Genomic DNA, 13,082 nt, shown 5'->3' with positions numbered 1-13,082 from the left:
CAGTGTGATCATGTGATGTATCTGACCCCAGGAATGTGTCAATAAAGTTTCCCCTTCCTGGGACAATGAATTCACGGTGTTCTTATTTCAATTTCCAGGAGTGTATATTCAAACAGTACGCAGATTGGAGTGAGAAAACTCTCGACTCAACATTTACTGTCACCTAATGCGTGTTGGTGCATTACCAGTCGGGAACCGCAGCGGTGTTGTCTCTGTGCTGGATCTGAAATGCTGATTCCCTACTCTGGCTTGACTGAATCACTCAGTCTCAGCTTTCCTGCGATCTGTAGAACGGTAAATTTTCCCTAGTCGAAATAGTGGCTATTGCACACTCACGAAGGAATGAAGCGACGTGCACAAAGCTCTGCCGGCAAAAATTCCCGCAGGTATATGAACTACCGCTTTACATCTGTAGCCACGATACACTAAGCATACCGCCGTCACTTTGCTGATGTAAAGGTCTCAAACTCTTCACTATTTTTAAACACACAGATGTGGCCCGCTGCGAGACGAGGGAGCTCTGTTAACTTAGTTCTGAAATATGCTTTTATATGACGTGACTCTCCCCACTACGTCTCTTTTACGTCACACAGTATGGCTTCAGCCAACTGCTTCCTCGTTATAGGTGAACTTTTATTTTTCTTGCCGGCTTGCCGCTATCCTTGTTAATGCTGTCTAGAAACTTACCCACGGTCTCGGCTGTGTTCATTTAAAAGCTATTATATTGTTCTTGCCTTATTTCTTTCTGCACTGCAGCTGAGCCTTCTTTTGTTAATGCATTCACTTTATCTTATTTACGCATGCCCCTGTCGTTATGAAGGTAAATATTGTTTTGTTATTCGGTACATGATATTATTACAGTTGCTTCCTATTAACAATATAGAGTTATTTTCTGGAGATTTTACTCTGTATCGTAATTATGAAGCTCATGTAAGGTCCGAAAAATGCGGACGCCTTACAAAATTTACACATATCCCCATTTTAATTTTAATACCCCTCTTGAATCTTTCTTTTATTTCCGTCATTGTTTCTTACACGTATAGATTAAAGAGTAGGGGGCGAAAGACTACATCTCTGTCTTATAATTTTTTAATCTGATCCATTCGTTCTTGAACTTCCATTATTATTCTTACGTAAAACTGTGGGAGAAAGTTAGTGACTGAAATTTTGTGAAAAGATTTGGCCGCAACGAAAAACGCCTTTGTTTTAGTGATTACCACTCCCAGTTCGCATATCACATCCATAACACTTTTTTCCCCTATTTCGCCATAAAACAAAACGAGCTGCACTTCTCTGAAATTATTTGATGTCTTGGGGCGTTAATCCCATCTGGTAAGAATCCAATACAGCTCAAAATACTCTAGCAGAAGACTGATAAGCGTAGTGTAGATAGTCTTTGTAGTAGACGCAGTCTTTGGTACGAGTTATCTATGTGATCGTTTCAATTTAATTTGCTCGTAATTCTAGGCCCTGGTATTTAGGAGAACTCACAACCTATAGATTTCCGTGATTTATTGTGTAACCGAAATTCAGCGGATTTCTTATACTACCCGTCTGAATAACTTCACACCTTTTTCTTTAGAGTCAATTACGACTTGTCGCACTATACAGATATCTTGTCTTAATCATTTTGTAATTGTTTTTGATTATCTGATGACTTTACAAGACTGCCTGCAAACAGTCTAAGAGGGCCGCTCTGTCTCCTAAATTGCTTATGTAGATTAGGAACAGCATAGCACACGTGACGCTTCATTGGGGAACGTCATAAAGTATTCCTGTTTTCCTCGGTGGTTTTCGGTCATTTATTACGAACTGTGATATTACTGAGACGAAACCATGAATCCACTCGCACAACTGAGACAATACTCCGTGCGTACGTAGCCTGACTAGAAGTCGCTTGTCAGGAACGCTGTCAAAAGCCTTCTGGAAACCTAAAAATATGGAATCAGTTTGACATCCCCTGTCGACAGCAGATAGCAGACTGCAGCACATAAAAAGTGAATGCAATCATTTAAAAACAGAATTAGAAAATAGTGTCTCCATAAATTCTTCACGGTAAATGATAACAGCCAAATAGTTGCAGGATAAAGGTTTATTGAAATCCTTGGCCACGGTTTCGGTATACCTAAATATACTAAAATGTAGACTTTCACGGCCGGAAATATCATGTCCATTATAATTATGGCGTGGTCGGTTGATGAATTCCGTGTCGATTCTAAACATTCATCAACCGACCACGGCATAATTATAATGGACATGATATTTCCGGCCGTGAAAGTCTACATTTTAATATCAGACGCCTCTACGGGGAGGAGATGTCAAGAGAAGTGCGACGTCTGGAAGAACTCCAGAAGAAGAGAGTGCAGCTTTTGTGTTCCCTCACATTCCTGTCTCGTTGCAGAGCCGTCGGCGTTATACCGAAGTTTCTGAAGATAAAGCGACTGTCCTATTTGGGAAAGGCACAACGCATTTTCAAACGGACTGAGGAGCCCTTCCCCCCCCATGAACCATGGACCTTGCCGTTGGTGGGGAGGCTTGCGTGCCTCAGCGATACAGATAGCCGTACCGTAGGTACAACCACAACGGAGGGGTATCTGTTGAGAGGCCAGACAAACGTGTGGTTCCTGAAGAGGGGCAGCAGCCTTTTCAGTAGTTGCAGGGGCAACAGTCTGGATGATTGACTGATCTGGCCTTGTAACAATAACCAAAACGGCCTTGCTGTGCTGGTACTGCGAACGGCTGAAAGCAAGGGGAAACTACGGCCGTAATTTTTCCCGAGGGCATGCAGCTTTACTGTATGATTAAATGATGATGGCGTCCTCTTGGGTAAAATATTCCGGAGGTAAAATAGTCCCCCATTCGGATCTCCGGGCGGGGACTACTCAAGAGGATGTCGTTATCAGGAGAAAGAAAACTGGCGTTCTATGGATCGGAGCGTGGAATGTCAGATCCCTTAATCGGGCAGGTAGGTTAGAAAATTTAAAAAGGGAAATGGATAGGTTAAAGTTAGATATAGTGGGAATTAGTGAAGTTCGGTGGCAGGAGGAACAAGACTTCTGGTCAGGTGACTACAGGGTTATAAACACAAAGTCAAATAGGGGTAATGCAGGAGTAGGTTTAATAATGAATAGGAAAATAGGAATGCGGGTAAGCTACTACAAACAGCATAGTGAACGCATTATTGTGGCCAAGATAGATACCAAGCCCACACCTACTACAGTAGTACAAGAGTATATGCCAACTAGCTCTGCAGATGACGAAGAAATTGATGAAATGTATGATGAAATAAAAGAAATTACTCAGATAGTGAAGGGAGAAGAAAATTTAATAGTCATGGGTGACTGGAATTCGAGTGTAGGAAAAGGGAGAGAAGGAAACGTAGTAGGTGAATATGGATTGGGGCTAAGAAATGAAAGAGGAAGCCGCCTGGTAGAATTTTGCACAGAGCACAACTTAATCATAGCTAACACTTGGTTTAAGAATCATGATAGAAGGTTGTGTACATGGAAGAACCCTGGAGATACTAAAAGGTATCAGATATATTGTATAATGGTAAGACAGAGATTTAGGAACCAGGTTTTAAATTGTAAGACATTTCCAGGGGCAGATGTGGACTCTGACCACAATCTATTGTTATGACCTGTAGATTAAAACTGAAGAAACTTCAAAAAGGTGGGAATTTAAGGAGATGGGACCTGGATAAACTGAAAGAACCAGGGGTTGTACAGAGTTCCAGCGAGAGCATAAGAGAACAATTGACAGGAATGGGGGAAAGAAATATAGTAGAAGAAGAATGGGTAGCTTTCAGGGATGAATTAGTGAAGGCAGCAGTGGATCAATTAGGTAAAAAGACGAGGCCTAGTAGAAATCCTTGGGTAACAGAAGAAATATTGAATTTAATTGATGAAAGGAGAAAATATAAAAATGCAGTAAATGAAGCAGGCAAAAAGGAATACAAACGTCTCAAAAATGAGATCACCAGGAAGTGCAAAATGGCTAAGCAGGGATGGCTAGAGGACAAATGTAAGGATGTAGAGGCTTATCTCACTAGGGGTAAGATAGATACTGCCTACAGGAAAATTAAAGAGACCTTTGGAGATAAGAGAAACACTTGTATGAGCATCAAGAGCTCAGATGGAAACCCAGTTCTAAGCAAAGAAGGAAAAGCAGAAAGGTGGAAGGAGTATATAGAGGGTCTATACAAGGGCGATGTACTTGAGGACAATATTATGGAAATGGGAGAGGATGTAGATGAAGATGAAATGGGAGATACGATACTGCGTGAAGAGTTTGACAGAGCACTGAAAGACCTGAGTCGAAACAAGGCCCCCGGAGTAGACAACATTCCATTGGAACTACTGACGGCCTTGGGAGCGCCAGTCCTGACAAAACTCTACCATCTGGTGAGCAAGATGTATGAAACAGGGGAAATACCCTCAGACTTCAAGAAGAATATAATAATTCCAATCCCAAAGAAAGCAGGTGTTGACAGATGTGAAAATTACCGAACAATCAGTTTAATAAGCGACAGCTGCAAAATACTAACACGAATTCTTTACAGACGAATGGAAAAACTGGTAGAAGCCAACCTCGGGGAAGATCAGTTTTGGATTCCGTAGAAATACTGGAACACGTGAGGCAATACTGACCTTACGACTTATCTTAGAAGAAAGATTAAGGAAAGGCAAACCTACGTTTCTAGCAAGCTTTTGATAATGTTGACTGGAATACTCTCTTTCAAATTCTATAGGTGGTAGGGGTAAAATACAGGGAGCGAAAGGCTATTTAGAATTTGTACAGAAACCAGATGGCAGTTATAAGAGTCGAGGGACATGAAAGGGAAGCAGTGGTTGGGAAGGGAGTGAGACAGGGTTGTAGCCTCTCCCCGATGTTATTCAATCTGTATATTGAGCAAGCAGTAAAGGAAACAAAAGAAAAGTTCGGAGTAGGTATTAAAATCCATGGAGAAGAAATAAAAGCTTTGAGGTTCGCCGATGACATTGTAATTCTGTCAGAGAAGGCAAAGGACTTGGAAGAGCAGTTGAACGGAATGGACGGTGTCTTGAAGAGAGGATATAAGATGAACATCAACAAAAGCAAAACGAGGGTAATGGAATGTAGTCGAACTAAGTCGGGTGATGCTGAGGGAATTAGATTAGGAAATGAGACACTTAAAGTAGTAAATGAGTTTTGCTATTTGGGGGGCAAAATAACTGATGATGGTCGAAGTAGAGAGGATATAAAATGTAGACTGGCAATGGCAAGGAAAGCGTTTCTGAAGAAGAGAAATTTGTTAACATCGAGTATGGATTTAAGTGTCAGGAAGTCACTTCTGAAAGTATTTGTATGGAGTGTAGCCATGTATGGAAGTGAAACATGGACGGTATATAGTTTGGACAAGAAGAGAATAGAAGCTTTCGAAATGTGGTGCTACAGAAGAATGCTGAAGATTAGATGGGTAGATCACATAACTAATGAGGAAGTATTGAATAGGATTGGGGAGAAGAGAAGTTTGTGGCACAACTTGACTAGAAGAAGGGGTCGGATGGTAGGACAAGTTCTGAGGCATCTAGGGATCACCAATTTAGTATTGGAGGGCAGCGTGGAGGGTACAAATCGTAGAGGGAGACCAAGAGATGAATACAGTAAGCAGATTCCGAAGGATGTAGGTTGCAGTAGGTACTGGGAGATGAAGCAGCTTGCACAGGATAGAGTAGCATGGAGAGCTGCATCAAACCAGTCTCGGGACTGAAGACCACAACAACACGAGGAGGCCTTACTACGAGAGCGCATTCAGCAGACCCGACGGGACTTGGCAAGCACAGACTGTAAGTTAATGTCTCTCCATATTACGATCAGTAATAAACTGTGCAGCGGTGACTGGGATAAAATTGATAGACTACTGCATGATACCATGGGGAAGCGTATGTTGACAACGTCTAGTAGACAGAAGAAGAAGTTTGATAGTTTGCTACCTAATCAGACTGTTCGGCATTTATACGTTTCCCGTACCGTTATCAATTTGTCCAAACGTTCGTTATCTGACGATGAGACATCTGTGCTCGCCAAGGGAGGAAATTTTGCTGTTAGTCCGCGTTTTGTGCCCATGGAAGAAATTATAGTCAGTGTAGAAGCAGGAATTCGCAGTGTGGATTCTGTAACAGCTGAAGAAATCCGTATAGAAACAGTAAAAATATTAGCCAATGCAAAACCGTCGAAAAGTAATGTAACTGTGGGTGAGAGAAGAGCTTTAAAACTCCTGAATGACGACGATAGTATTTTGGTTCTCCCAGCTGACAAAGGAAGCGCAACGGTGTTTATGGATGTGGCCGACTATCGGAGTAAAATTACTGATCTACTGGATCCGCAAGCACATAGGAAGCTGAATAAGGACCCCACTAACAGCATTCTCAGAACTGTGTCGCGGTTAATAAAAAAAGTCCTCCATTGAAGAGAGTGTACAGAAAGGTCTCTGTAATTCGGTTGCTCTACCACCGTGGCTTTATGGATTGCCCAAAATTCATAAAGAAAATGTGCCGTTAAGACCGATACTAAGTGCCATTGGTTCGCCCACCTACCCGTTAGCCAAGGTTTTGATTACGCTGCTAAAACCACATGTGGGCCGTTCGGACTCTTATATAAATAATTCGACACATTTCATCAGCAGATTGAATGGCATAGTGGTCCAGCCGGAGGACATATTGGTCAGCTTCGATGTGGTATCGCTGTTTACCATGGTGTATTGGAACAGCTGGATCGAATTTTTCCTGCCGATATTTCAGAACCGTTTAAGTGTTGCTTGACGACCACATACTTCAAGTGGAATGAACAGTTTTATGAGAAAACGTGTGGCGTGGCTATGGGAAGCCCCCTAAGTCCCGTAATCGCACATTTATTTATTGAGAAATTCGAAGAACAGGCCTTACGTACTGCCAGCAAAAAAGCAAGTGTATGGTTCCGATACGTGGATGACACGTTTGTGCTGTGGAGACATGGTAGGGAGGAACTAAGCCGGTTCCACGACCATCTGAACAGTATAAACTCGGGAATTCAGTTTACAATGGAGGAGGAGGTAGACGGCAAGTTACATTTCCTCGATGTGCTTGTTTTTAGAAACGAAAATGGTAGTTTGGGCCACTCAGTGTACCGCAAACCCACGCACACGGACCGTTATTTGCACCGGGATTCGAACCACCACCCACAACAGAAGCGGGGTGTTATGAAGACGTTAGCGGACAGAGCTAGAAATATTTGTGAACCTCAGTTGCTCGACGCTGAGATTGAACATCTCCACAATGCACTAACGAAGAACGGATATTCGTCCGCCGAAATAAAACGTGCGTTGAGGCACCCACGCAGAAATCATACTGACGTACAGGCTACTGCAAAATCTAAGGTTTTCCTGCCGTTTGTTAAAAATGTAACGGAAAGAATAGGGAGGATCTTGACGAAGCGGAATATTACCGTAATTTACAAGCCCATCAGGAAGATACAGGAATACCTTAAGCCTTCCAAGGACGCTCGCAAACCACTGGAAAAAGCTGGAGTGTATAGGGTCCCATGCAGCTGTGGTGATGTTTATGTGGCTACCACAAAAAGAACTGTTTCTAAACGTTTGGAAGAGCATAAGGGAAATTGCAGAAGAGGAGAAACGGAACGATCAGCTGTTGCGGAGCATGCTTTCCAGCCAGGGAACCACAATATTCGTTTCGAGGAGACGCAAGTACTAGCGGCCACAAGCGGATATTACGAAAGGCTCTACAGGGAGGCAATCGAAATCGCTAAACACCCAAATAATTTCAACCGAAAGGAGGAGGGCGTCAAATTAAACGGTATATGGATGCCGGTGTTAAAGAAGATGTGTACCACCCGTCCACCACTGGGTGATGGCAACGGCGATCGACGGCGACGGACAGCGACCAATTGCATGACGTTTTCAAAACACGTGACGTCACGCCGCGGCGTGGGAGCGCGCGGACACGGAATTTAGCGGCAGTCAGTAGCGAGCCAGTGTGTGTGTTGGACCTTCCATTGAGCTACGGACCCCCTTGAAGATGTCTCCCGCAGTCGGTGACGAAACGTTGGGAATCGACACAGAATTCATCAACCGACCACGGCATAACAGCCCGGATAATTATAATGGACATATCAAAATATACCTTTATAAGAAATAAAAATACACTAAAATCACATCCTGCAATGAATGTGCATAAAACAATCGTGCCAAAGGCGTCGCCAGTAGTTAAAATTAAAATATCACCTCCATCACTGAAGCATGCTTATGAAGACATGGTCGATGCGAACACGGAGGTGATATTTTAATTTTAACTACTGGAGACGTCTTTCGCACGATTGTTTTATGCACCTTCACTGTAGGATGTGATTTTAGTGTATTTTTACTTCTGATGAAGGTATATTTAGATATACCGAAACCGTGGTCAAGGATTTCAATAAATCTTTATCTTGCAACTGTTTGGCTGTTATCATTTACCGTGAAGATATTTTACAGTTGCTGTTTCAGCCATGTTGAAAATTTTGTCCATAAATTAGTTACAGAAAAGTAACCTTAACTATGTCAAAGGTAAATGACTTACATAAATGTTTGATACAGCACTGTATGCACCATATCTTCAACTATTATTAAAAACGTTCCTTGTGGCTACCTTTCACAACACGACAAATGTCCCATCAGTAAATATTTTCTTGCCAAATCCTGTGAAGCAAGTCTTGAGGAGTGGTGGCAACCGCTTACGTTATCCGTTGTCGGATTAGATTAGATTAGATTAATACTTGTTCCATAGATGATGAATACGACACTTCGTAATGTTGTCGAACGTGTCAGATTAATAAAAGATGTCTTTACAAGATATTACATTACACAAAATATTGCATGACACTAATGTTTAAGTTGTTGTTGGTTCCCCCCCCCCCCTTAATTTATATCTAAAAATTCAGCCAATGAGTAGAAGGAGTTGTCATCTAGAAATTCTTTTAATTTATTTTTAATTGTTAGTTGGCTATCTGTCAGGCTTTTGATGCTGTTTGGTAGGTGACCAAAGACTTTTGTGGCAGCATAATTTACCCCTTTCTGTGCCGAAGCCAGATTTAACCCTGCATAGTGAAGATCATCCTTTCTCTTGGTGTTATAGCTACGCACACTGCTATTACTTTTGAACTGGGTTGGATTATTAACAACAAATTTCATATATTCTGTGAGGTTACTGTGAGGATCCCTAGATTCTTAAATAGATGTTTGCAGGATGACCGTGGGTGGGCTCCAGCAATTATTCTGATTACACGTTTTCGAGCAATGATTACTTTTCTACTCAACGATGAATTACCCCAGAATATGATGCCATACGAAAGCAGTGAATGAAAGTAGGCATAGTAAGCTAATTTACTGAGATTCTTATCAACAAAATTTGCAATAACCCTAATAGCATACGTAGCTGAACTCAGACGTTTCAGCAGACCATCAATGTGTTGCTTGCAGTTTAACCTCTCATCAATGGACACACCTAAAAATTTTGAAAATTCTACCTTAGCTTCAGACTTCTGTTCAAAGTCTATATTTAGTACTGGAGTTGTGCCATTTACTGTATGGAACTGTATGTACTGTGTTTTATCAAAATTTAAAGAGAGTCCGTTTGCTGAGAAACACTTAATAATTTTGTGAAAAACATCTTTTTCAATTACATCACTTAGTTCTTGGTTTTTGGATGTTATTACTATACTTGTATCATCAGCAAAAAGAACTAACTTTGCATCTTCATCAATGTGTAGTGGTAAGTCATTAATGTACAGGGTTATTACAAATGAATGAAGCGATTTCACAGCTCTACAATAACTTTATTATTTGAGATATTTTCACAATGCTTTGCACACACATACAAAAACTCAAAAAGTTTTTTTAGGCATTCACAAATGTTCGATATGTGCCCCTTTAGTGATTCGGCAGACATCAAGCCAATAATCAAGTTCCTCCCACACTTGGCGCAGCATGTCCCCATCAATGAGTTCGAAAGCATCGTTGATGCGAGCTCGCAGTTCTGGCACGTTTCTTGGTAGAGGAGGTTTAAACACTGAATCTTTCACATAACCCCACAGAAAAAAAGTCGGGAGAGCGTGGAGGCCATGACATGAATTGTTGATCATGATCTCCACCACGACCGATCCATCGGTTTTCCAATCTCCTGTTTAAGAAATGCTTCTGCTTTAGCCTTTTCCGTAAGATTTTCCAAACCATCGGCTGTGGTACGTTTAGCTCCCTGCTTGCTTTATTCGTCGACTTCCGCGGGCTACGCGTGAAACTTGCCCGCACGCGTTCAACCGTTTCTTCGCTCACTGCAGGCCGACCCGTTGATTTCCCCTTACAGAGGCATCCAGAAGCTTTAAACTGCGCATACCATCGCCGAATGGAGTTAGCAGTTGGTGGATCTTTGTTGAACTTCGTCCTGAAGTGTCGTTGCACTGTTATGACTGACTGATGTGAGTGCATTTCAAGCACGACATACGCTTTCTCGGCTCCTGTCGCCATTTTGTCTCACTGTACTCTCGAGCGCTCTGGCGGCAGAAACCTGAAGTGCGGCTACAGCCGAACAAAACTTTATGAGTTTTTCTACGTATCTGTAGTGTGTCGTGACCATATGTCAATGAATGGAGCTACAGTGAATTTATGAAATCGCTTCAATCATTTGTAATAGCGTTGTATATCAAGAACAGTAAAGAACCTAAGACCTAACCCTGTGCGACCCCATACTTGATAGCCCCCCAGTTTGAGGAATCAGCTGTTGTTTTAACATTACATGAACCACGTATTTCAACTTCCTGCATTGTTCCAGTTAGGTATGAGTTAAACCATTTGTGCACTGCCCCACTCAAACCATAGTGATTTAGCTTATCTAAAAGAATTCCGTGATTTACACAATCAAAGGCCTTTGAGAGATCACAAAAAATACCAATGGGTGATGTCTGGTTATTCAGAGCATTTAATATTTGATCAGTGAAAGCGTATATAGCATTTTATGTTGAAAAGCCTTTCTGAAAACCAAACTGATATTTTGTTAGTACTTTATTTTTACAAATATGGGAAGCTACTCTTGAATACATTACTTTCTCAAAAATTTTTGATAGAGCTGTCAGAACAGAGATTGGGTGGTAGTTGTTCACATCCGACGTATTCCCCTTTTTATGCAATCGATTTACAATGGCATATTTCAGTCTATTGGGGAAAACACCCTGCTCCAAAAAGCTATTACATATCTGGCTGAGAATCCTACTTATCTGTGGGGAACAAGCTTTAAGTACCTTGCTGGAAATGCCATCAATTCCGTAAGAGCTTCTACTTTTCAGTGAGTTTATTATTTTACTGATTCCAGAGGGAGAGGTTGGTGGAATTACAGTTGTTTCAAACTGAACAGGTATGGCCTCTTCTATTAGTAGCCTTGCCTCTTCTAGTGAAGATCTAGATCCTGTTTTCTCCACAACATTTAAAAAATGATTATTGAAAATATTATCAATATCTGATTGTTTGTTAGAACACTTGTCATTCAGTTTTATGACACTAAAGTCTTCCTGTGCTCTTGGTTGCCCTGTTTCCCTTTCAATAATATTCCAAATAGCTTTAATTTTATTGTCAGAGTTACTGATCTCAGACATGATACACATGCTTCTGCACTTTTTAATAACTTTTCTTAGTACTGCACAATAGTTTTTATAATATTGAACAATTTCGGAGTCAGTACTCCCTCTTGCTGTTAGATACAGTTCTCTTTTACAGTTGCAATATATTCTTATTCCTTTAGTTAGCCAAGGTTTTTATATTTCTTGGAATTATGTTTAACTATTTTCTGGAGCCTCCCCCCCATGAACCATGGACCTTGCCGTTGGTAGGGAGGCTTGCGTGCCTCAGCGATACAGATAGCCGCACCGTAGGTACAACCACAACGGAGGGATATCTGTTGAGAGGCCAGACAAACGTGTGGTTCCTGAAGAGGGGCAGCAGCCTTTTCAGTAGTTGCAAGGGCAACAGTCTGGATGATTGACTGATCTGGCCTTGTAACAATAACCAAAACGGCTTTGCTGTGCTGGTACTGCGAATGGCTGAAAGCAAGGGGAAACTACGGCCGTAATTTTTCCCGAGGGCATGCAGCTTTACTGTATGATTAAATGATGATGGCGTCCTCTTGGGTAAAATATTCCGGAGGTAAAATAGTCCCCCATTCGGATCTCCGGGCGGGGACTACTCAAGAGGATGTCGATATCAGAAGAAAGAAAACTGGCGTTCTATGGATCGGAGCGTGGAATGTCAGATCCCTTAATCGGGCAGGTAGGTTAGAAAATTTAAAAACGGAAATGGATAGGTTAAAGTTAGATATAGTGGGAATTAGTGAAGTTCGGTGGCAGGAGGAACAAGACTTCTGGTCAGGTGACTACAGGGTTATAAACACAAAGTCAAATAGGGGTAATGCAGGAGTAGGTTTAATAATGAATAGGAAAATAGGAATGTGGGTAAGCTACTACAAACAGCATAGTGAACGCATTATTGTGGCCAAGATAGATACCAAGCCCACACCTACAACAGTAGTACAAGTTTATATGCCAACTAGCTCTGCAGATGACGAAGAAATTGATGAAATGTATGATGAAATAAAAGAAATTACTCAGATAGTGAAGGGAGAAGAAAATTTAATAGTCATGGGTGACTGGAATTCGAGTGTAAAGGTTGTGTACATGGAAGAACCCTGGAGATACTAAAAGGTATCAGATATATTGTATAATGGTAAGACAGAGATTTAGGAACCAGGTTTTAAATTGTAAGACATTTCCAGGGGCAGATGTGGACTCTGACCACAATCTATTGTTATGACCTGTAGATTAAAACGGAAGAAACTTCAAAAAGGTGGGAATTTAAGGAGATGGGACCTGGATAAACTGAAAGAACCAGAGGTTGTACAGAGTTTTAGGGAGAGCATAAGGGAACAATTAAGAGGAATGGGGGAAAGAAATACAGTAGAAGAAGAATGGGTAGCTCTGAGGGATGATGTAGTGAAGGCAGCAGAGGATCAAGTAGGTAAAAAGAA

The sequence above is a fragment of the Schistocerca piceifrons genome, chromosome 9 (assembly GCF_021461385.2).
Source record: "Schistocerca piceifrons isolate TAMUIC-IGC-003096 chromosome 9, iqSchPice1.1, whole genome shotgun sequence".
Taxonomy (NCBI): domain Eukaryota; kingdom Metazoa; phylum Arthropoda; class Insecta; order Orthoptera; family Acrididae; genus Schistocerca; species Schistocerca piceifrons.
This window is presented reverse-complemented; position numbering follows the sequence as displayed.